Source organism: Vanellus vanellus (genome assembly GCF_965231255.1).
Source record: "Vanellus vanellus genome assembly, chromosome: 4".
In the NCBI taxonomy this organism is placed as follows: domain Eukaryota; kingdom Metazoa; phylum Chordata; class Aves; order Charadriiformes; family Charadriidae; genus Vanellus; species Vanellus vanellus.
In genome coordinates this window covers 69648344-69672509 of record NC_138909.1, presented here as the reverse complement: position 1 = coordinate 69672509, position 24166 = coordinate 69648344, and the positions used below count along the sequence as shown (strand labels likewise).

At 42.8% G+C, this 24166-nt stretch overlaps 1 protein-coding gene across 3 annotated transcripts in view; it reads left to right on the top strand.

The window, feature by feature from the left end:
• Positions 1-24166, top strand: part of APBB2 (amyloid beta precursor protein binding family B member 2) — a gene marked incomplete at its 5' end in the record, with an annotated part of 122278 nt that overhangs the window by 73953 nt on the left and 24159 nt on the right. The gene's annotated exons all lie outside the window — the stretch shown is intronic.

Below are 24166 nucleotides of genomic sequence, written 5' to 3'. Positions count from 1 at the left end.
TGACTGGTCTTCTTTTGGTAGCATCCTTCTTTGTCAGGTAACTTTGCGGTGGGAACTGACTTAGAGCGGGACAGTGAGCTGTCTCCCTGTGCCACTGCGCATTTTGATGTATCAAAAACACTGACATTCACATTGAGTAATTCCAGGATCTTGGGACAGTACCCATCCTGACACATGGGTAGTGCAGATTGAATAACACTAACGAGCTGCTGCTTTTTGTGCCCATGTTTGATTGTTGAGATATTTGCAATAGTAGGGTAGTTTATTTTTTTTGTCTCTGACTTTTGATGGGAAATGTCATTTTGGACCTGAAAAGTCTTTCCCTGGAAAAGATTTTCTGAAATTTCTTTAATCCCTCCCAAAGTTTCTGATTATCTCCAGCCAAATTTCCAAAAGGAAAGGTGAGACCTTATTACGGCCTTTCAGTACCTAAAGGGAGCCTAGAGGAAAGATGGGGAAAAACTTTTCAGCAGGCCCTGTTGCAATAGGGCAAGGGGTAACTGTTTAAAACTAAAAGAGGGTAGATTTAGACTAGATAGAAGGAAGAGGTTTTTTACAACGAGGGTGGTGAAACACTGGTGCGTGTTGCCCAGAGAGGTGGTAGTTGTCCCATCCCTGGAAACATTCAAGGTCAGGTTGGATGGGGCTCTGAGCAACCTGGTCTAGTTGAAGATGTTCCTGCTCGTGGTAGGGGAGGTTGGACTAGATGACCTTTAAATGTCCCTTCCAACCCAAACTATTCTATGATAAATGTTTCTATTCCATCTAATTCCATCTAATTCCACCTAATTCCATCTTTTTAAATTTTTTACTTCTGTAAATGACTGATGGTTGGGGGGTTTTTTTACAGTTTTTCACTTTCATTGGTGCAGATTTTTGAGAGGTCTAAAAGTGGTAAATCAAGTTTGAAATGGTGGAAAGTAAAAAGGTTTTAACTTCTTATGAATAAACCATTGGAGTGTTTTGTTTGCCTCAGAAAATGAGTGCATTGAACGTTTCCCTTCAAGTCAGATTTTGTAGTAGCTTGTTTTGGTCAGGAAATGAATAGAGCATCTTAAGGGGCACCTAAATGTGATGCGGCTTTAGGGACGAAGTCACCTTTGCTTTTTGGTTTTTTTGAAGCATTTACAGTTATTTTTTCAAATATTTAAATTTCGTTGGAAAGTCAAATCATTCCATTATGTTGTTTATAAGTCACATTTCTTTAGGCTGGTTGCCTGCTTCTCCTAAAGACAGAACTTGATGTTGGAAGGGGACATTTAAGAGAAATGTGCCTTTTGCAATAATGCAGCACCAAGAATGTTGTAAGCTTTTGGTGAAATGTATCTGAGGGTGGGAGGCAATAGCAAACTCTCCTAGATGGATGTAAGACCCATCAATAGGAGAAGAGTTGGTGGGAAAGGTTTTGTGTGCTCAGGTCTTTGTGTCTGCTCTGACCTATGGATCTGCCATGGTGTCTCACAACGTTTACCAAAAGCTACGTACAAGGTACTGGAAAGAGCATCTCTGATCCCAGTTCTGCCGTTTTTCATGCCATATCTGGGGACCAAAGATGAATTCCAGTTCTTTTGAGGCTTTGGCAGAAATTTATGTTTCTATTAAGAAAAAAACTTAGTTATGGAGTATGTAGGAGAAGGACACATCCAAGTTTAATAAAAAAAAAACCACACACAAAAAAAAAATCAAACAAAACAAGTGTTCTCCCTCTTGGTCATAAAAGGTAGAAATTTCCTCTACTGTTTTCCTGAAAAGAGGTTTTATTTGTGACATTAACAACACAGAGAACGTGGCAGAGCAAATAAACTAATCTTTCCTCATATTTCTACCATCAGAGGTGGGAGTTGGTCTTTCTGTGTTGACAATGAACATTTCTTGTTTCTAGAGAACGTGACTTTTCTTGATTGGCTGCTGTAAATAACAGCAAGAAATAGTTTACTGAAGATTTAATATATAAACACAATCAAAACCAGCCTTAATATTTCATTTGCTTGCACAATAATGTTCTTGGCCACTTTTATTGGAGTCTGTTTTTTTCATCATAAGAAGTTTGATTTCAGAGCTTTCTTATTTTTAGCCCTTTGTAAGAATTTTGGTATATGCTTCTACAGAAATTGTGTCCAGTATGACATTCAGGACTGGAGCCCACTCTTTTTGAAATTTAATTTAATTTTATTTTTTTAAATGGGTCAATTTTAGGAAAAGCAATGTAGCCATTATTTGCAAGTAAACTCAGACTGCATCCAAAAGAAGAAGATCCAAAAGACAAGCAGAAAGAACACACTTATGACTTAGTAATCAGATGTACAACGTGTTTTGGGCATAGAGAGGTTCAGTATAGGAAACATGCTATGAAGGGTAGCATAAATGATGTAGCATTTGCTGAAGAAGCACTAACATACAAGAAAAAAGCATTTGGTGACAGGACAACCTGATCTGAGAAAACCATATTGTTGAGCTGGAAATTGCACTGCCTCTCTTTTCGTGTGTACATTACCATGCAGTCCATGGGCTCATCCTGGTAAAATTACTTATTGGTCCGGAGGTGAGAAACACCAGAGCCTGATTGCAAAAGCAGCTTTCCCTGATTATGAGTTTGCTATCATCAGAGAAGAGTGAGGGGATCGCACTGCTGCTTTGGTGGATTAATTGTCCAGGAAGTTGATGAAATCCCACTTTCTGGGATGAAGCTCTTCCAAGTTGTTGCACATGAATTTTGTTAATTAGCTACATCTTCTGGTCCAAGAGCCTGTATAATAAAATATATTGGATTTGTTGTGAAAGACAGTGTTTCAATTTTAAAATATTGTAGAAATGTATATTTTCCTCTACTTTGAACTATTTGAACTCCATAACGATCTGCAGGCCCTCCTTTTTAACTCTGTTTTGCTTTTAGTAATTTATTTGGGTAGATTTTGCTTTGGAAGATGAAGAGGTTTTCTAATGACACCTGACCAGATGATTTTCTAAGCTATGCCGTAATGAAAGATTGATGAAATATAGAGATCTGCTGATGAAAGTTTAATCTGAGGATGTCTGCTAACTTACCTCAGGCAGAAACATCTTCCGGGAGGCTGTAATCACTCTCTCCATATATTACGCCATTAACCTGACCTCTAGAGTTTCATTTATTTAATAGTTTTGTGATAAGCAAAGGCTTCTTCATTTTGTTGACTTAGGCTGTGTGGTGACTTTCTGCTTGGAAAGGTAGCATCCCTTGTTTTCAATTAATCGGTCAGTAAAATAGGTTTGACCTTAAGAAAGACTGGAGTGCCTTTGTAAAATCATGAACAAAAGCAGATTCCCACAAATTGGTGGCTATATATGTATATGTGTAGATGCTGAGCTCCTATGTTTGATATATATATGGGCATAAAAGGAAAATAAACGTACTGTATCTGTCCATCCTTTTGGCAGACTTGGTTTCTTAGGTGATATCATGTGATTTTTAAAAGTAAAAGGCACTGTGTTCTGTACAGTCTTCCTCTCCTTCCGTACTGAAAACAGAGCCATGATGATTCATTTGTAATATTGCAAACAGGAAAATCCTCACTCTTGCTTAAATAGTTTGATTTCAAAATCAGTAAGGTCATTGGCACATGGAGTACTTGTGGTATCACAGGTGTATGTCGCGGTTTAGCCCCAGCCAGCAACAAAGACAGCAACAAAGTGTATCAGTAATTGTCAGTGCTGCGTTTGCTTCTTAACAAGCAACCCATGACACGTTTTTTTTTTTCCTGGGCTTGAAAAAAAAAGCATGTTGGAAAATATTAGCATAGTGAAGCTATAAAAGAGTTATTCTCACTTGTGAGCTGCAGGACTGTCCATTAATCATTCCTCAGGTTGGGTTTTGTCTCCCCTTCTCAACTGCTGGTGTGTGCCCTTTGCTTTCTGAGCAGCTCGCTAACAAGGAAGAGAGAAAAGGTAATGGCACATCAATTTTGTAAAAGAGTTTTCCTTAGCACATTTCCCTGAATCCTCCTTTATCTTCATTGCTCTTCCACCAACCCAAAGCGTGCCTCCACTTTTAAAACCTCTATGGGACCTTAATTGCCTGAAAGATCATGGTTCCTTCACTTACGGTGTCTCTGTACAGCAGTAGTATATTCCAGCTGAAAAATTCAGCTGTTAGTTGGCCAAGAGGGCCGCGGGGTGGGTTCAGGACACAGCTTTGGTGGAGCTGAATATGGAACTGGTTGCTGGACGGTGTGGGCACCTGGCATTTTGGACAAAACACGTAGTGTGCTGCTTTGTGTGTCCACTGTCATCACATAGTCAATTTCGTTTTCTCTCTACAGTTTGTGTGTTTCCCTGGCAGGCTGAGGAGGGACCGTGGTTGCTTTTGGTTCTTAAGTGGTGGAAAGGCAGATTCTCCCATACTGAGGGTTTCTGATCATAGGCTCTCCAACTAGACAATGGGCCCTAATAATGCCCATTTTAGGCAGGTGATGATGGTGGGGATCTCTTTGTCTGTGTGGATGATGTCCGTTGCCCTGCTTCTTTGAACTGCTGCTGGTTTTCTGCTGCCTAGGTATCAGGGAATAAAATGAGGCTGGGAATCAAAAAGGGGAGAAAGACGGAGAGGACAACTGGACTGAAGAGAGTAGGTTGATGCACACACCAAAGATGAGGCTCAAGCTGCCTCAAAAAGGTAGGGCAGACAGCTAAATGGATAGATGCCCCAAGTGAGATGGATGTAATCCTGTAAGGCTGGAAGAGAAGAAAGTCCTAAAAACAAAACAGAATTTACCTGAGCTCTGTTATCTCAAGACTTGTTTAGGGCAAGAGCGGAGAAAACTATTGGGGTGATGTGGGTGAGAAAACGGGACAAATCTGTGGAAAATGAGGAGGAAATGGCATAAAAGGGATGGCTTAGATTCCTCAAAATATTGGGAATTAAAAATAGTATCCTATCTTGCTGTTTGAACAGCTAAATAAAAATGGCCTGGTTTTAGAGGTGTTTAACACCTGCACTGCCTGCTGACTTCAGTAGGATCTCTGTATATTCGCTGTCTTCAAAAATCCAATGTCTAAATACAGATTTAGAAACCTTTCTCTAGACATCCAGAATTGAAAGTTTTCACTTGAGCAACAATGCTACAGCAGGTTAAATGTTTTGGTTTTAGTTTTGAGTGTGTATCCAGCTAAGAGGGGTTGGGACATGTCTGAGCAAGAACTGGTTTGTTAGAGGGCGGAAAAGGGGCAAGTTGGGAATGTGGAAGCTGTGCTGCAGGTCAAGTGCCCGTCTCGTGTGGTTATGATCTGTATTTCCTAGCTGAAACTGTGTATTTACAGATATTGCCTGGCTTGAGCTCTGGTGCACATCTGTCATATGGACATGAGATTTTAGGAGGGATACCTGGTGTTAAATAGACAATTAAAAACTAAGAGAAGTACAGACAATAAATACAAGTTTAGTGTGGTTAGGATATCCTGTTGTATCTGTAATTTCTCATGCCGCCTTTCAGAGCGTGCTGGAGCGTGTCCAAAGAGCAGCGAAGCCGGTGAGGGGTCTGGAGCACAAGTCTTAATGAGGAGCGGCTGCGGGAACTGGGGTTGTTTAGTCTGGAGGAAAGGAGGCTGAGGGGAAACCTTGTTGCTCCCTACAACTGCCTGAAAGGAGGTTGTAGAGAGGTGGGGGTCGACCTCTTCTCCCAAGTAAGAGGCAATAGGACGATAGGAAATGGCCTCAAGTTGCACCAGGGGAGGTTTAGGATGGGTATTAGGAAAGAATTCTTCACCAAAATGGTTATCAAACATTGGAACAGGCTGCCCAGGGAAATGGTGGAATTGCCATCCCTGGATGTATTTAAAAGACGGGCAGACGTGGTGCTGAGGGACATGGTTTAGTGGTGGTTTTGGCAGTGTTAGGCTGATGGTTGGACTCAGTTATCTTAAAGGTCCTTTCCAGCCTGATTGATTCTATGATTCTAAAATACTTTGTGTACAAGCGACACAACATTTAATCAGTGATGCAGTGTGGCTTATTATACCTCATCATTCAGGGGGGTGTTTATGGTATTCTGGGTTTGCCTTCCCTTTGAGGTGATGACTGAATGTGCTCTGAGATTGAGTCTTTCTCCAGTTCTGTGAGAAGCTTATGAAGCTGTATGAGATAATGAATCATAAAGTTTCTCTTCTGCATTAAAGAGATGTGGTCAAGAAAAGCTGAAAATAAAATAAAATAAAACTGAGACGGTTTTTGCACCTGCTCTTCAGAAATAACACCATTCAAGGAATGTGTAATTCCAGCTGAACTCTTCAAACTCTGCAACAACATTAATCAATAGTGCCTATTCCCCTCAGTCCCTGTAACCTTGGAATAAGGACAAAACATACTGTGAGGAATCACATAAATAGGGCATGGGTGAGGGATTACACTGGAGGAAAAGGATTTTACTGTTTTTTCTCACCCATATTCTTAGCTGTTTTTTTAGAGTAATCTTTTCCTTTCTCCTTTTCTCTAAGCTAACTGCATCTGAATATCCTTTTTGGTGTGTTTTGGTAGCATTTTCCCCTCTCACTAAGAAACAGTTTAGGTTATTATTTATATAAAGCTTCCCATTTATATCCATAAGGCCTGACATTGTTTGCAAGTGCAGCATGTTCTAGGAGGGGGTAATGAAACAATACAGCTGTGAAAGGGGAAATCCAGTCAAGCTTACAGAATTAATGTGTTTTCAAGCAAATGTAGTTAAGTGGGTGCAAAACCTGTATGTGTGCATTCTTTGATTAATGAAGCTGGTTTACTCTAGTTTTGGGATTTAACATGAAAGACATGGTAGACTGAAGATGCATTGAAATAGGCCTGTATCAACTTGAAATAAGCACCCGCAGTTTTGCACCAATGGATGGTTTTGTATCAATAGTACCTTCAGCTGTGTTAGGGCAACATCCCTCTATCCTTGCTGCCTAATGCCACTAATGAGATGAAAAATGATTACATGTAACAGTGGGGGATTTTTCAGTTTTATAGTTGAGGCTTGTGAGCAGCTCAGGTGCTTACGAACCATGGATTCACCCTTTGAGAGCAGCTGAGAAAAAAGGGTGTGTCTAGGGACAGTCTTGGCCATGGAGCTATAGATATTTGGTAACCTTTGAAAAGATTAAATGCTGAAACAGCAGTGGAGAAGCATAGTAGCAGTAGGATTAGCACAAGTGCGGAGAAGTCTCACAGAGCAAGGGAATTAGGACAAACACAGAAGAGGAGAATTGGAAGGATTTCTGTGGGAGAGGGGGACAGGAACGGAGAAGCCCCTGAAGGAGAGCTCAGGGTAGAGCTGTGGCATTTGCTTATAACGAAGTGGGGAAAATGGCAAGAGGTTTCCCTTATTGGGAAAAATAACCAGACAACTATTTAAAATGTGTCGCTTGCTCTGCTAGCAGGTTGAGCATGGCAACAACTGCCTAGTCACCTTAAACAGAACCCTGTTTAAAGTATCTTATTGTAGAATGTCTTTACTGTTGTGTATTTGTTTTCAAGAAATAATGGAAAATATTGCATATAATTTGGGAAGTGTATCTAGTGTTCCTTCTGGGAGGCAGGCTTTTTAAATAGTGGTTGGAATTTTAAGACAAACGATATGTCTAAACCTGGACTACAAATAACTACTGCGATGTAGTCAAGTTGTCTCAATAAAAAAGATGACATATTGACTGAGTCCCTGGCTTAAAGTCTTTCTACAGATTTGTGCTAGAAAATCTCCACGCGTTCCCTATGATTCCAGCTATTAAACTCAAATGCTTTAGGACGCAACTAGGGTAATAGGTGAACTCCAGTGACTGTCACACAGGTCCCTTGAGAATAGCTTAAGCCACCTATGAAAGTGTCTGGCTTAGGAGTTACTGACTGCCAGTTTGGGGTGGAAATCCCATGCTTTGTTCTATTATTCTTTTCACTGTATGTTGATCAAGTAGAAGCTACATGCAGACTGAATTCCTGTATTTAACTGCTTCTTTAACTCTGTGGTAAATCAGCGCTGCAAGTGAGGCAAAAGGCAGCTGCTCTCTGGCTCCATAGCTGTGAACAGAAAATATCTGGCTCCCAGGCTCTCCGCAGCCCACCTGGTTTTCAACACCCAGTTAGAAGCTTTGGTCTTAAGTGACAATCAAAGTTGGTTTAAACTTACCTTATTTACTTTGCCTGGTCTTGCACTTGGGTGCATGCACAATCTGTTTCTTCCTGCCGGCAGAGGCTTTGCTAACAAAAAATAGCATCCTCCTTCCCAAACTGGTCAGAGTTGACCAAAGGCGCCTGCCTTTCACCCCGTTCATCTTTGGCAGCACTGAAATTAGACTCTTAGTTCACAGAATCACAGTATTGCAGAATAGTCAGGGTTGGAAGGGACCTCTGGAGATCATCTAGTCCAACCCCCCTGCCAGAGCAGGGTCACCTACAACAGGTTGCACAGAACAGCGTCCAGGCGGGTTTTGAACGTCTCCAGAGTGGGAGACTCCACAAGCTCTCTGGGCAGCCTGTTCCAGTGCTCCACTACCCTCAAAGTGAAGAAGTTCCTCCTCATGTTAAGATGGAACTTCCTATGTTCAAGCTTGTGCTCATTACCCCTCGTCCTGTCAATGGGCACCACTGAAAAAAGACTCCTCCCATCCCTCTGGCATCCTCCCTTTAAGTATTTGAAAGCATTAATAAGATCCCCCCCCATTCTTCTTTTCTCTAGACTAAAGAGACCCAAGTTCCTCAGCCTTTCCTCATATGAAAGATGTTCTAATCCCCTAATCATCTTTGTAGCCCTTTGCTGGACCCTCTCCAGCAGATCCCCGTCTTTCTTGAACTGGGGAGCCCAGAACTGGACACAGTACTCCAGATGCGGCCTCACCAGGGCAGAGTAGAGGGGGAGGATGACCTCCCTCGACCTGCTGGCTACACTCTTTTTGATGCACCCCACGATGCCATTGGCCCTCTTGGCCGCCAGGGCACATTGCTGCCTCATGGTCATCCTGTTGTCCACCAGGACTCCCAGGTCCCTTTCCACAGAGCTGCTCTCCAGGAGGTCAGCCCCGAACCTGTACTGATGCGTGGGGTTATTCCTCCCCAGATGCGGTACCCTACATTTACCCTTGTTGAATTTCATTAGGTTCCTCTCTGCCCAACTCTCCAGCCTGTCCAGGTCTCTCTGTATGGCAGCACAGCCTTCTGGTGTGTCAGCCGCTCCTCCCAGTTTAGTGTCATCAGCAAACTTGCTGATGGTACACTCTATCCCTTCATCCAGATGATCGATGAATATATTGAACAGGACTGGACACAGTATTGACCCTTGAGGGACACCACTTATTACTGACCTCCAACTAGACTCTGCACCACTAACCACAACCCTCTGAGCTCTATCTGTCATCCAGTTCTCAATCCACCCCACTATTCATTCATCTAGCCCGCACTTCCTAAGCTTGCATGTGAGGATGATGTGGGAGACAGTGTCGAAAGCCTTGCCAAAGTCAAGGTAGACAATATCCACTGCCCTCCCCTCATCCACCCATCTAGTCACTTCATCATAGAATGCTATCAGATTAGTCAGACACAACTTCCCCTTGGTGAATCCATGTTGACTACTTCTGATAACCTTCTTTTCATCCAGGTGCTTTGAGATGATAGCCAGCACAAGCTGTTCCATCATCTTTCCAGGGATGGAGGTGAGGCTGACCGACCTGTAGTTTCCTGGGTCATCCTTCTTGCCCTTTTTGAAGACTGGAGTGACATTAGCTATCCTCCAGTCCTCAGGCACCTCACCTGTCCTCCAGGACCTTTCAAAGATGATGGAGAGCGGCCCAGCAATGACTTCCCCCAGCTCCCTCAGCACTCGAGGGTGCATCCCATCAGGCCCCATGGATTTGTGGATATCCAGTTTATCTAACTGATCTCTAACTTGCTCCTCGTCAACCAAAGGAAAGTCTTGCTCCCTCCAGCCTTTCTCTGTTACCTGCAAAGTCTGGGTTTCCCGAGGACTGGCCCGAACAATGAAGACAGAAGCGAAGAATGCATTTAGCAACTCTGCCTTCTCTGCATCATCTGTCACCATGGCACCTGTCTCGTTCAACAGCGGGCCCACATTTTCCCTACTTTTCCTTTTGTCTCCTATATACTTAAAGAAACCCTTCCTGTTGGCCTTGACATCCCTCACCAGGTTCAATTCCAAGGCTGCCTTGGCTTTCCTTGTTTACCCCCTGCATACCCTGACAGCATTCTTGTATTCCTCCCAAGCAGTCAGCCCCTTCTTCCACCTATTGTAAACTCCCTTCTTCCACCTGAGCTTTTTCAGAAGGTTCCTGCTCAGCCATGCAGGTCTCCTTCTTCCCTTGCCTGATTTCTTTCTCTTTGGGATGCACTGATCCTGAGCTTGGAGGAAGTGACGCTTAAATAGCAGCCAGCTCTCTTGAGCCCCCTTACCCTCTAGAGCCCTCTCCCATGGGATTTCTCCAAGCAACTCCTTGAAACGATCAAAGTTAGCCCTCCTGAAGTTTAAGGTTTCAACTCTACTTGTCATTTTTTCTATACTACACTTAATCCTGAATTCTGTCTTCTCATGATCGCTGCAGCCCAGTGTGCCCCCAACCTTTACATCCTCCGCCAGTCCCTCTTTGTTTGTCAGTACCAGGTCCACTAGAGCACCTTTCCTTGTAGGCTCCTCCACCACCTGAGTCAAAAAGTTGTCATCAATGCACTGGAGGAACCTCCTGGACTGTACATGCCTAGCTGTGTGGCCTTCCCAGCAGATATCAGGGTAGTTGGAGTCCCCCATGAGAATCAAGGCCTGTGATTGTGAGGCGATTTTCACCTGTCTGTAGAAGGCCTCATCAACTACCCCATCCTGATCAGGTGGCCTGTAATAGACACCCACAACAGTGTCTCTCATATTACCCTGCCCCTTGATCCTTATCCGCAAGCTCTCAACTTGTTCTTCATCTCGTCCCAGGGAGAGCTCAATATATTCCAGTTGCTCTCTCACATAAAGAGCAACTCCACCGCCTCGCCTTGCCGGCCTATCTTTCCTAAAGAGAACATAGCCCTCCATGACAGTGTTCCAGTCATGTGAGCCATCCCACCACGTCTCAGTAATTGCAATGAGATCTCTAACTCCTCCTGTTTATTCCCCATGCTACACGCGTTGGTGTACGGGCATTTCAGAAAAGCCAATGAGTGTGTAGTTTTTGCCCTTGAGGAGTGGTGGGCCTTCTGATTCTCAAAAGTACTAGCACTCGGCCCCACAGTTGCTGAGCTACTATGCCCAGGCACCTCTCTAGCAAGCCCAGTTACACACCCATCCCCCTTAAAATCTAGTTTAAAGCTCTCCCAATGAGCCCTGCTAACTCTGCCCCAAGAACCATTTTCCCCCTGCGAGACAGGCTTTTCCCATCTGCTGCCAGCAGGCCTGGTGTTCTGTAGATCAGGCCATGATCGAAGAACCCAAAACCCTGTCTGTGGCACCAAGTTTGGAGCCAGTCATTGACCTGCTGACTCTTCAAGTTAACCCCCTCATCATTCCCTGCAACAGGAGGGACAGAAGAAAACAAGTCTTGGGCTCCCGATCCCTTAACTAGTCGTCCCAAGGCCCTGAAATCCTTCTTTATTGCTCTTGGCGTTCTTCTTACTACATCATCACTGCCTATTTGAAACACTAAAAGGGGATAATAATCTGATTGCCGCACCAGGGACGGAAGCTTCCTCTTAACATCACCAACCCGGGCCCCAGGGAGGCAGCAAACCTCCCTATATAGCGGGTCCAGTCTGCATATGGGGCCCTCCGCCCCCCTCAAAACTGAGTCCCCTATTACAATGACCCATCTTTTCTTTTTCACTGAGGAAGTTACATATCTCTCAGATGATATGTCAACGGTAGGGACTGTGTATAGTGGGAGCCACCTGTGGAATAAATTTTCACAAGAGAATTAGGCTTTGACAGCCTTATGAAGGCTGTCAAATAATTTCAATGCAATAACACTTCTCTTAAAAAAAAAAAAAGGCACGCAAAAAACATTACTGTATTCTTTCGTTCTCATCTCAAGAGTTTGTCTAATCTAAGGTCTCTGTAGCAGATGGGAGAAAACCAAATTAGTCCACTAGTGATTTCACTTTGCTAGTCTAATTCATACTGAAGCTGTTGAGTTACTAATAAGGTGAGCATATGAAAAACCTTCTGAGGAGAAAAGCCACAGAGAGCGTAGACCACTGAAGAAAAGATCAGTGTTTTAAGAAGAACTGTGCTCAGAATACTTATAAGCACCATGCTGGCTGAGATGTTCAATACAGCTCTTTGTTACCTTTATTATAGTATGTTTGCATGAGTAGTAACAGATTTTTCAGTCATGTGGTGTGGCTTACTTGAGAAGGTCAACCTTTTGTAAGACATGTATTTACTACACTTACTGTTTTCTGTTGTAGGCAGAAATTTGACTTCCTAAACATTGTTACTCTACCAGGCAAATGGTTTCTGAAAAAGTAATTCAGAGGCAAAGGGTTCCGTTTGATTATCACTGTGTTATGCTACTTAATGAAATTTGGGATGTTAACAACTTTCTAATATAGGAAACTAAAAAGCAAAAGTGCAGCCAAAAAATGACATGTCTCTAGTTCTTTTTCCTGTTCAAACGGTTTATGTCCCTACTGTACTGGTGGGTTAGAGAGAGGTAGGATGTTTCTATATGTGCCTTTACTGTGTAAATATTTATATCCACCTACATAAATAAATTTTTCATGTTTGCATCGGTGTTATACTCCTGATATCAAGGGAACTTTTGACATGCCTATATATTTGTAGACCACTGAAGGTCTTCTGGAATTTGGTATATGCTATGGTAAAATAAGGGCCAAATTTTGTCCTGTGTCTCTCTTTAAGCACAGTCACAAACTTGGCTGAACTGCACTGGTGTAATAATTGGAATGTGCCTCTAAAATATAAGACGATGGTCTTGCTATCAACTTGCGAGATTTAAATAGAAGTGGTATCTGCCTCGGGATGCTTTTCCACATTTGCTACTAGCTGATTGCTATTCAAATATTTATACGCGATACATCTTTATATAAAACATAGCATATACTGTCTTACCCATTACATGTATTTAGAAAGCATTTTCACATCAGGCTTTTAATTCTGAGAATGGTATGTTGGCTTCATTCCTAACATTGGTTCCACCAGGGAAAAGGGCCTTTGTTTGTCAGTGGGATTCAGCACAATTTGCCCTCTGGCAATCGAGGTAGATCGCCTACTAAAGTCTCTTTGATATGTGCAGATTGATTTGCAGAAACTTGAACACTAATTTGAGCAAACTGAAAGATTTTTTTCAACAGATAATTCAAATGTCTTAAATATTTAGGGTTTTTTTTACTGACTGACTTGTTTTTGTATTTACAAACTGTTATGTGAACGTCTGTATTTTTGCAAGAAGAAAATTGTGCTTAATGACATTGAAAAACCCGTGTGCATTATATCTCGTGATGATTGTCTGCTTCACAAAAATGCTATTCATCTTAATGTCATAAAAATAACTTCAATTTATAATTTGGATGCATTAAACATAGAACACAAATCTCTCTAGAGTTTCAATATTTTACTTCCTAAGTTCTCCTCTCCCACCTTGATTAATTTCAAAGCTGGTCAGACATACGCTTGTGTGCCCCCTGAGTCTGACCCAATTCCCCCTTTAATTGCTGGGAAGTTTATTAACTTCAACATGAGTTCAGTTAGTCCATAAACTTACAGATGTGGACCTAGATGCTGTTTAGCAAAATCAGTGTAATACTTCTGGGAGCTGCAGGATGGTTTAAATGTTCTTTGCGGGGTTAGGGTGGTTCTTGTAGAGAACAAAATAGCAAGCAGAAACGTAAGGAGCCTGCTATGAATCTTAGAAGAGTATGAAAGAGTTTGAGGTTTGCAAGGTCAGGCAAGGTGGCTCGCTTCAGTATTTGACCCAGTATCCTGCTGATCTTACGTTTAACAACAGTGAAGTAAATTAATTTTTCTGCTTCGGAAAAGCACCTGTGAAAGTGAGTTTGCGTGTATTCTAGGATACCTGTTTCTGACACATGGCAGTGTTTGGGATGATACTGTATTTGTCAAGAAGACACAGAAGGAGGAACTGTAGATTACTCGTGGAATAATTTTTCAGTAGCTCAATTGGACAGGTCCACCTGGGTCCTTATGGCCTGTCCTCTGTGATGGCAGACACAATCTCATAGTAGTTAAGGTCCTTCTTTTGGCAGGATGATAGCAGGTCTAGTTCCGTTTGCTAAAGATGTATTGAATTGCTTTTGCTTTGTAGTTGTTTATTATCAGCCTTTCTTCATTGATTAAGTAGTTTATTATTGCCCTGTTCCTATTGGTGTTGTTAGAAGAATCTAAAGAAACTTTACATGTATATCTCCAACAACGTACATACACATTTAAGATAAAAAGTACCCAAACCACCAGAAAATATACTAAGGAAGTTTCTATTTTGTTTTGTTTTGGTTGTTGTTTGGGTTTTTTTCTTGGGGGGGGGGAGGGGGCAGGGGCGACGCTTGTGTGTATTTTATTAAGACAATTGCTTTTCAGCTCTGCTTTTTGCTCAGCTAGCTACCACAAGGAACATAGCGAGATAAATTAGACAAAGCAAACCAAGCAATTGCTTGTGCCCTCTATTCATTTATGAAGTACATATGTGGCTTCAGGGGCCTTAGTGTAAAATACAAACAAAGCCCTTCTGGGATACTGCCAACCCGGGCATTCGTAAATGGTATTCAGTCTGTCACTTCTGAGTGTTTAGGATTCAAGGTAGTATTTCAAACTTTCCTCATCCATCCACGGATGCTGGAAACTTGGTTTGTGCGGTGTTTTGAGATACTCATATCCCTGCCCGAACCCAGGATTTAAACTTTATGAAATGTTTCCTCACTCGTCCCTGACCTTCTCCCCCCTCTTGTTGAAAATAATAGGAAATTTCAGATAAATTAGAAGATTGTGCACTGCTGTTGCTGCTCGATAATTTGTGATGAAAGTAGGTGATCACAATGATAAGGTGGGAGGTTTTAAGGTTCTAGGTTGTTATAGATAAAATTATTGTTGTGCTCTGAGGTTTTAGAAAAGGACTGATTTTTTGTCTCCTGGAAATGTCAAAATGTTTTGCTTCAAGACAGGATGGATGCCTCAGAATAGCAAAAGGCAGATCAAGTTTGGAAAACGTTTGTTTCTCTTCCTGTAGGAAAGAAGTGGAGCTTTGAACGCTGCAGGTGCAGGAGCTGGGATGCAAACCTACTTCTGCTTTTATCTCAAACGTAGGATTACAAGTCTGCTGGTCTACAACTGTGAGCCAGCAGTCTGAGTGGAGCTGCTAGGGCTAACTACCTTCCCACCTGCAAAAATTACACTCTTGGCCTCACAATATGAATTTGTCGCTATAATATCACTTTCCTTATGTTCAAACTGAAATAAGCTGCAACCTAAATCCTGGTGCCTTACTCATAAACTCATTTTCTTTTTTCCTCAAAATTTTCTGTATGTGAAACCCTTGGATCTAGTCCTTGTACACGCCCAGGATGCATATGATCTCAGCCGTGTTTTTGTTTCTGTAGTCCAGCCATGGCTCTGCTGGTATTACCAGGGCTGTGTGTGATGGGATACTCTGTATTTTGCTCTGAGGTAAATAACTTCTGGTTGTGCAGCAGGAGTATTTGATCAATTTGAGGATAACGTGGTCCCACCCCTGTGTCTAGAGTATAAGCTAATTTCATTTACTTGGATGCCCTGCTGTTCACTGGCAGTTTAACCAGAGAGTTGGGCACATCATCATTGCCAAGTGCATGGAGATCTGCCCAGATTCTTTACTGTGCTAAATACCTACTCCCTGATTATGAGCTTGGCTGAACCTTATCTCCAGTGAGGAGCACAGCAGATTGGGGGATGTAACCTAGTTGGGGTCCCACGAGAGGGCACCATGTGATACCTGGGAGAGGCTGAAACAACGTGTTACATTTATACACCAGGCATGCCCCAAAATACCCCTGCTGAATTGAACTTGGCATTTTTGGCAGTTCAGGAGTTGAATTTGTTGGATCTTCATCAGCTGAGAGCTCTCCTGGGCAGTTTTCACCTTGCCAGGGCTGGCTGCTTGTCATATTTTTGTCGGTGTAAATTTGACCCATTACCTGCTGCAAGCTCATTTCTTTTGCAGCCTGTAGGTAAAGTGCATTAAAAAGATCCCTCCTGCCTAGTGATTTGGCTGCAAGCTCAGGGTGCTGGCTGGCAGTGGGAAATGGGACTTGGTGCAGCATTTGTGCTGGAAATGTTTTCACACGGTTTATCGTAGCAGTTGTTGCTGGGGAGAGCCCATCAGCCAAACTCGGCAGCTGATGCCAAGTGCTGCAGCTTCTATGACTTGTCTCAAAACTTGCGTTATTGATGATAATTCTTTCAAACCCAGCTTGTGAAAGAAGGCTTTTGTACAAATTTCACCTTTCATTTTCAGAATACATATATTTGGCAAAGTAAGTTCCAAGGAATCAGAAGTTGGACACCACCAATCCCCACAGCCTATATATAAAATTTTAAATTAATGTCTGAAGCTAGTCACCTCACATTTTTTTATGGGATTGGTAAAGCTAAGTTTTGCCAGGACAGCAAACATGAGACAGACAGCTGTAGTTATTAAGCAAGTTGCACATGCACAAATGGGAAGACATTGGGACCAAATTGGTTTTTCATTTTCAGAAACTACATCCTGGCCAAGCCCTAGGAGATTCTCCTAATGCTGGTGCCCTTTCCATGGACAGCAACTAGAAGCAACAAACTTAGAGGAGCAGAGAGTGTAGGGCAAGGGAAAGGGAAGCTGAAATCCTGATTCCAAGGCAAGTTATTTCTCAGCAACAGAGCCAGCATGTTTGTATCTAGCAGTGTTGTTACTGAAAGGTGCACAGACAGTAAGTAGCACATGTATCACTTACCAAAATATCAAAACCAGCACAGGATTAGAATTCAGTCCCAGTTCCGCTAGATAGCCAGCTAAAAACTCAGACTGGGGTGTAGTTTTAATTATACTTTTACATGTTTCTGAAGTTCTGCTGAATCTCTTTTCTTGTACTGAAGAGAGGTTCAGGGAAGAGCGATTCTCTCCCACAAACTGTTTCAGCATATTAAAATGGCAAAGTTTGGCTTCTCTCCTTAGAAGCCTTTTAAGTCGGAGTCTGACATTGTTCTCATGAGTGCTGTAGTTTGGCCAGCTGGAAAACTACCGTATCCTGTTGTATGCTATTTGCTGAGAGTGAAAGAGGAGAACAGCAATAGAGAGGGTAGTTGTCATAGTTATCAGATTAATTCTGTCTTCATTTGCAAGTTTAAACAAATTAAATTGAATGTGTATTGGAACCTGGAATTAAAAATATAGCACGTGTCTATCTTACATCATTTAACCAGTTTCAAGTGCCATTTCACTTGTCCGTAAAAGTGCTTCTTCTTTCCCCGTTTGTATCAAACTTTCAAGAACAAATTTGTTTACTTCAGTACGAAAGTTATTATCTGACTTTGAATTCTTGTTAGCGCTGGGTGTCCAGCACATCCAAGAAAGAAGGACTTGGGTCTGTTTCTTCTTAGGCAGCATCAACAGATTTGTTTATTAAACTCCAACCTGTTACTCCCTGGAAATCAGCAGAAAGCTTTCGGGATCGCGCAGGTTGTCGCTTGAGTGTAACTGATCCTGCCAAACCCTGTTGACGATATGCAGGAGGGAAGGAAGGAACCTCACTAGACTCGCAGGGTATATTTAGCTGTGAACAAACATCCTGCTCCCAGTGCATCTGTGTGGCTGGAAGAAGTGACTGCCAGAAAACTGTCCTTAACTGCCTTTCACCCTCTCAAATCTGCTGGTGGGAATACCTGTGGTTGTGTTCCGTGCCCTGTTTTCACTCACATTGAGCTCAGCTAGTTTAAAGAGCCTGGGTGGTGGGCGTTTGCCATGTTGGCTCGTTTTCCTTGAGGAGGGCAGGATGTGATCCCACGAGCAGCTCTGCTGGCTCATTTGAAGGAGCAAGTCCCTTGGATGGAGAAGAGTGACGTGTAGGGTGCTGGCCCATGTCCTCATGCTGTTGTAGTTGTTCCTTAGTCAGAGTTTGCCTCCCCCCAGTCCTCCCCTGTACCCAGGAGGAGTGATGTGCCAAGTGCCCTGGGAAGGGGTTTAAGCCCCACCACATACCGAGTGCAGTCCCTGGGGAAACAGCTCTTTATTGCTGGTTGAGCACATTTGATGGGGAGTTTTGCCAAATAATAACTGGAGCTCCAGGAATGCTGTTTTCACTGTCACCTTTAGAGGAAGCAACACTTCTAAATTAGATTTGCTGTTATTGCATGTGTCAGTTCTGGAAAATCAAATTATTTGGTGTGTTTGTTTTTACAGCTCAAGGATAAATCTCACTTCCAGCATAAGCAGGTGTAATGTCATTGAAGAAAATGCAGTTGTAGTTCTGACTGAATTTTTGGATTTGGCCATAAATCTTTGCTGCCTTTTAAAGAGACTTTCTTTCTCTGTTGCACTCAGTTCAGAGTCACGCTGTGAAAGCTTTACAATGGTTTTGGAAAATGGGGAGGGGAAGACTCCCTGTGCACTTCAGCTTTCCCCAAAAGATTGCTTCTGTCACAGCAGATTAATCCTGGAAGTTTACAGGCTAGAAACACAACGCGTAGCAGTGAAAGATTTGTTAAAGGGGGAGGAGAGGGGCCTCTTCTGCGGGTCAGAGCGTGGGGAGCGCGCAAATGGTATAAGCGATGGGAAGGGAGGAAAAGACACACCCCTGATGGAGCGGTGCCTTCCAGGGAGAAGCACCCACTCGCTCACAGCTGGAGCCAGCGAACACAAGCATGCACAGTCCGTGAGGAGAGTGGGAGCTGACATGATGCGCTTCAACTCGGTGCAAAATGAATGAGCTGCTGTTCTCGGGGGTATTCGGCCCCCATCGTTGAAGTAGAAGTACATGGCTGCATCAAGTGCACTTTGCATCATCTGGTGCCTAGATACACACTAACGGAGACGGGGACCAGGCGGAGCATTGAGTTGGGTGTTTGTGTATGATGTGCTTGGCATTAAATTCCTGTTTGCTGCAACAAAAAGGTAAAAACCGTCAAAAGTGACAAGAAAAGAAACTCAGCCTCTCCCCCAGACAACAGTCTCACGTTAGGAGTAGCCTCTGTCTCCAGCTGTATTTTCAAAGCTATGGTCCATTAGTCTAAAGCTTCTGTGTGGATGCCTGCAAGGCAAATTACAGCTCCTAGTGTGACAAAGGCAAGTCAGATTTCTTTTCTCCAAGAGCTGACACCTAACAACCTTCAGGAGAGCACTGTAGCAGAAATGCTGGACTGTGTGCTGAGCGGTAAGTATTTGATGTCGTTCTCCCTCTCCTTTATCCCTTCGGATGTTGCTCATTTGAGCAGTAAGCTAACTAATGGATCCTGGTGATTAATAGGTTTGGGGGTCTGTCTTCAGCTCAGAATTACATGTTCCTAAACTGGCTGTGGTTACTGGCTGCATATTCATCAGCCTGATTCTGTAGAGGACGATCATAATCTGTTTTTACTGGTAACACTGTGTTAATGGATAAAAAGATGCTGTAGTTAAGAATAGCAGAAACATCATTTACTGAAGAGAAGAAACTTCCCTGTGTTTTCCCCCAAACATGCGGTGCCTGTATAATTATTTATGTGTAATTGCCAGCTAACTTCTGCCTAGCCAGTCCGGTTTTTCTTCTTTCAGCCCATAATTGACAGTGGAGATCATGCAATTTGAAATCTTTGTAGAGCTCCAAAAGAAGTAAACGTGTTTGGAGACAGAAGTATTATACTGTGTGTGGGGATACATGCATGTAAAAATAGATTTAGTTGAAGTGAAATGGTTAATGGCTCTTTTGACAGAAGAGAAAACTTAATGATTTAAATGTAATATATTGCCTTGAGGTCTCCATGCTTGCTTAATTCTATCTGTATTCATAAAGAATTTGCAGCAAGAGAAATTCCATTGATTTGTTAATTGATACATAGCTTTGAATCCTCATTATGCTGGGTGCAGAGGGGAGGGAAGAGAGACAAGCACATTTATTTTTTTCTTTAAACTCAGCAGCTTCACTCTTAAATTAGGTTTCTCGCATGTTATGGAACCTCATTGCTCTCCCTGTTCTGTGCGGTAATTTTTGCTTTCATAGAAGATAGCAAAGATTGCCAAGTCTTGATCTCTATCAGGGAAATATGTGAAGTGATTCATCTCTTAAAACTATGGCTTTAATTATGTTTTTGTAGCTGTTGCCTTGCAGTTAATGTAACTATAACTTGCGAGCGAGGAAAAGCATGTTATTTAGCCCTGGAGCATTTCTCAGTAACAATTGGCTTATTTATTTTCATAGGGAGTTAAAAGAGAGAAAGAGAAAGATAGTGGGGTTTTATTATGTAATACCAGTTAGATCTTTTTTTTTGTAGGTTTGGTTTTGTTGTTTGTTTTTTTTTTTTTTTTAGAATTTCCCTTCTACAGCAGTGGATGTATACAAATAAATAGCCCTATCTACAAAGATATTTTAAACACTGATCAGTTGGAATACAGATGAGGATCAAACTGTGTGAATTAGTATTTTAGATTATTAAGGTATATGTTGATGGGCCGTGGTGTTTCTTGTATTGTTGCAGTCTGTTGGGTATGCTGTTGGGCAAGGCTTTCAGGTTAACCATTTGGAGTTTCCTGTGTTTCGTGATGTGAAGTAAAACTCTTGTTACTGGGGGAAAAAATCTGATCTAATTTATGCTAGAGCGCTAGTATTGATTCAACTGCTCTGTGTAGCTTTATTTGTGTTAGAGTGCAGACTTTGCTCCAGTGTAGTTTGCGATAGGCTGAGATAACCTTATTCTCTGGGTAAAGTTAATCCAGGTCAAAAACTGACATTTAACAATTCTGCATCAGGGACTATCAAGTCAGAAGCGTCAAGTTTCATTTCCTCCTATTGGAATGTAACTGGTATATCCCTGAATTTGGTTTGGTATCTGCAAAAGAAAACAATATTCTTTTTTTGTTGTTGTTGGATTTTGATGTGATATTAAAGCCTTCTGTATATGTTTTAAGAAGTTTCCAAGTTGGAAATATTTTTATGGCTGAATTTAATAGTTCTTAAAAATTAGAACAGAAAATCTCATATCCAGCTGATCCATCTAAACCAGTGGTCTGCTGATTTGGGGAAAAGGTGGCCTGCTGTTCAAAGTTCTTCTTATGCTTCCAGAAACGTGTTTGTTTTTCCTAACAAGCCAAACATAACATTTTCTAAGGATAGGGAAATAGGGTCTGCAGTGGGTTGTGAAAGATGCCCCTGGTTTGGATCAGGAGAGGAGGCGCCTGGGGTCACAATGTGTTTCAGGGAGTTGTAAGTGCACCCACTCTTTCATCTCAGATTTTCGGTCACTATCATTGAGTGTGGAGATGAGGGAAAACCTGAAGAAATAGTAAAGTGACCTGAGGTTGCTTATTTATGGAAAGGACTTGAGTAATAACAAGGAACCAGCTTGTCTGTCAGGTACCAATGTGATGTCTAGCACCCAAACTACCAGTGGGACTTAATGATTCTGAGCCCCTCTGCTCTTAAGAGTACAATTTAGTCTTTACAAAATGTAGATTCATATAATGTGTCAGGCTGCCTCATATTTTCTTTTTATTTTAAAAATAGAGTCTGACTAGATTACAGTAGTCTTCATAATATATGATTAGCAACAGAAGGCTGGATCAAGCCATCAATTTTTAAGCAGAAATCTTCTTTGCTACCAGCGGAGCATTGCTTAAAAATTGATGGCACAATCTGGCCCACAGTGAACAGGGGGTTTCTGCAGAAAGTGTTAGTTGTATTGCTACTCAGTCTCCATCCTGGTGGTGGCAGGGACCCAGAAACTCAAGACCAGTCTGCTGGAATGGTCTAATACTTGAGTCTAAAAAGCTGCCAGACCCTTAGAAAAACTATAAACCACAGCTATTTTCCTTTCAGTGAAAGCAACTATATTTCTCTAATGGCATACATAAGTGATGGACATAATCATTCTATAAGCAACAGAGAGACTTCCAAATGCACAGAAATGAAGGTTGTTTCCTTTATTTGTTCATATTATGTTGTTGAGGTGTAAATACATTTTACATAAACATTTTGCTGCATTAAGTACTTCATAATTACAAATTAGAAAACCAGAGTAGGGCCTCTCCTCTTCTGTGCCTCAGAGGATATGCTTGGGCAAGTACTTACAACTGTAAATAAAGACGAAAGGCTTGTGCCATGCATCATTATTTTTAATCAAGTAAAATGTGTTTTACTCCACTAAAACTCTACAGTAATTGAAAGCAAAGACATCTCAGCTGGTCATTATCCCTTAGGAAGGGAGGTGGTCAGGGCTGATGATGATGGGTGTAGTCCCATGTGAAAATGTGTAAGGACTGCGGGGGTTGGAGGGCAGACCTCTGTACTTGCTCAGGGTGTAGGTGACACATGGCAGCCCTGTGTTTTCTGATCTGCTCAAAAAAGACAACTGGAGAAGCTGCAGACTCCAGGGGAAGCTACAGGAATGAAGAGGTGTAAAGTGTTAACCTCTTCACCCTGTTAGCTGAATGTGTTGGTCACAGAAATGGTTGGGAAGTAGATTTAAATTAACTCTGCCGGGTACAGGGGAGTAGACTCCTAATGCTTTCCCAGGCTCATGTGCAGTGTGGTGCCTCACTAAAACATTAACCAAGCACGGGAGCATCATCTTGATCTTTAAATACCTTATCAGAGATGCCAACAGGAACAAAACCTGTTGGGTTTGTTGGCATGGTTTGCTCTCCATCACACTGTACTCTTACAGTGGCCTGAGTTGAAGTAGAAGACACAACAGTAGCAATCGTACAGTATTTGGAGTCCTGGATGTCTGTCCCAGTCACAGGGATGGATGGGTGCACAGGCGACCTGAGCCACTGGGGCTCTCAGGAATGTCATTTCACCGCCTGCCAGCCACCCTCTACCCGCTGCTGAGACAGGCTCATAGGCTTATCATCTGTGTAAGCACAGCATGGCCATGTCCATCTGCACAGCATGCCTTCATCCTGTGGGTTGATTCTGGGCATTTCTGTTACAGAGTCACAGGAAAAAAGTTGCCCTGGAAAGGACCGCAGCGTCACCTAGACCAGCCTCCTGCCCAAAGCCAGGCAGGGTTCAGGATTACCTCAGGGCCGTTCCTGGTTGATATTTTTAAAAACCTCCAAGAACAGAGATTGCGCAGCCTCTCAGGATATCTTTCTGGGCTTATCTGCTCTCTTGGCAAAAGAACTTGGGTTTGCTCTATTTTTTAAACCCTCCTGTGAGTGAGTGGGAGACTAATTAGATCCTCCCCATGTTACCTCACCCCCAGGCTAAACAAGCCAACCTCATATCTAAGCTAAACGAGCCCACCTCCAGGCTAAAGTGTGGTTCCTGTAGCCTTGGTAGCCCTTGGCTGGACTCATGCTAGTTTGTCGCTCCCTCCTGTGTACAGTAGGCCCAAACCTGGATGCAGAAATCCAGATGCGGCCTCATGAGTGCCACATGGAGGGTATTTTTTGGGGTACAGGGGTGTTACCACTGCGCCTCTCAGTTTATTCACCTCCCAGTGAAACCTCTATTATCCTCCAGCTTGTGGGGTGGACACGGTATATCAATGATCAGCCTCCAGGATGCAACTTGCATTAGACACTGACCTACAAAACCTGGGGCTGGAAGGAGGGATTGTCTTCTACTCAAGCACTGTCACATATGGTGCAGACCTCTCCCGCGGGATGGTGTTCGATCAATAATACTGCTCTCTGCGACTGTCTTGCCTCCGCTGTGTCCCTGGGCTGGGTACAACCCTCTGTGAGAGGAGTGTGAAGGAAAGGGGGTGATCAGGGAAGAATGCACCATCGGCAGTACTGTAATGCACTGCGTCCAAAGGCACTAATTGGAAAACATTCTGGAATAAATGGGCCTGGCAGAAGTAGTGGGGAGGAGAAGACTGTCACCCCCTCCCTGGGGAGGCAGCGTCCTGTCGGAGCTGGCTTTGGAAGAACGGCTCCTTTCTCACGCCTCGGCAGGCTGGAAGGTCGCAGGCTATTTTCCTCTGAGGTCTTGGCCTTTTCCCCGCAGAAATGAATCTCGAATCCTGCATAGCAGCCCTGACACAGTTTCTAAGTATCA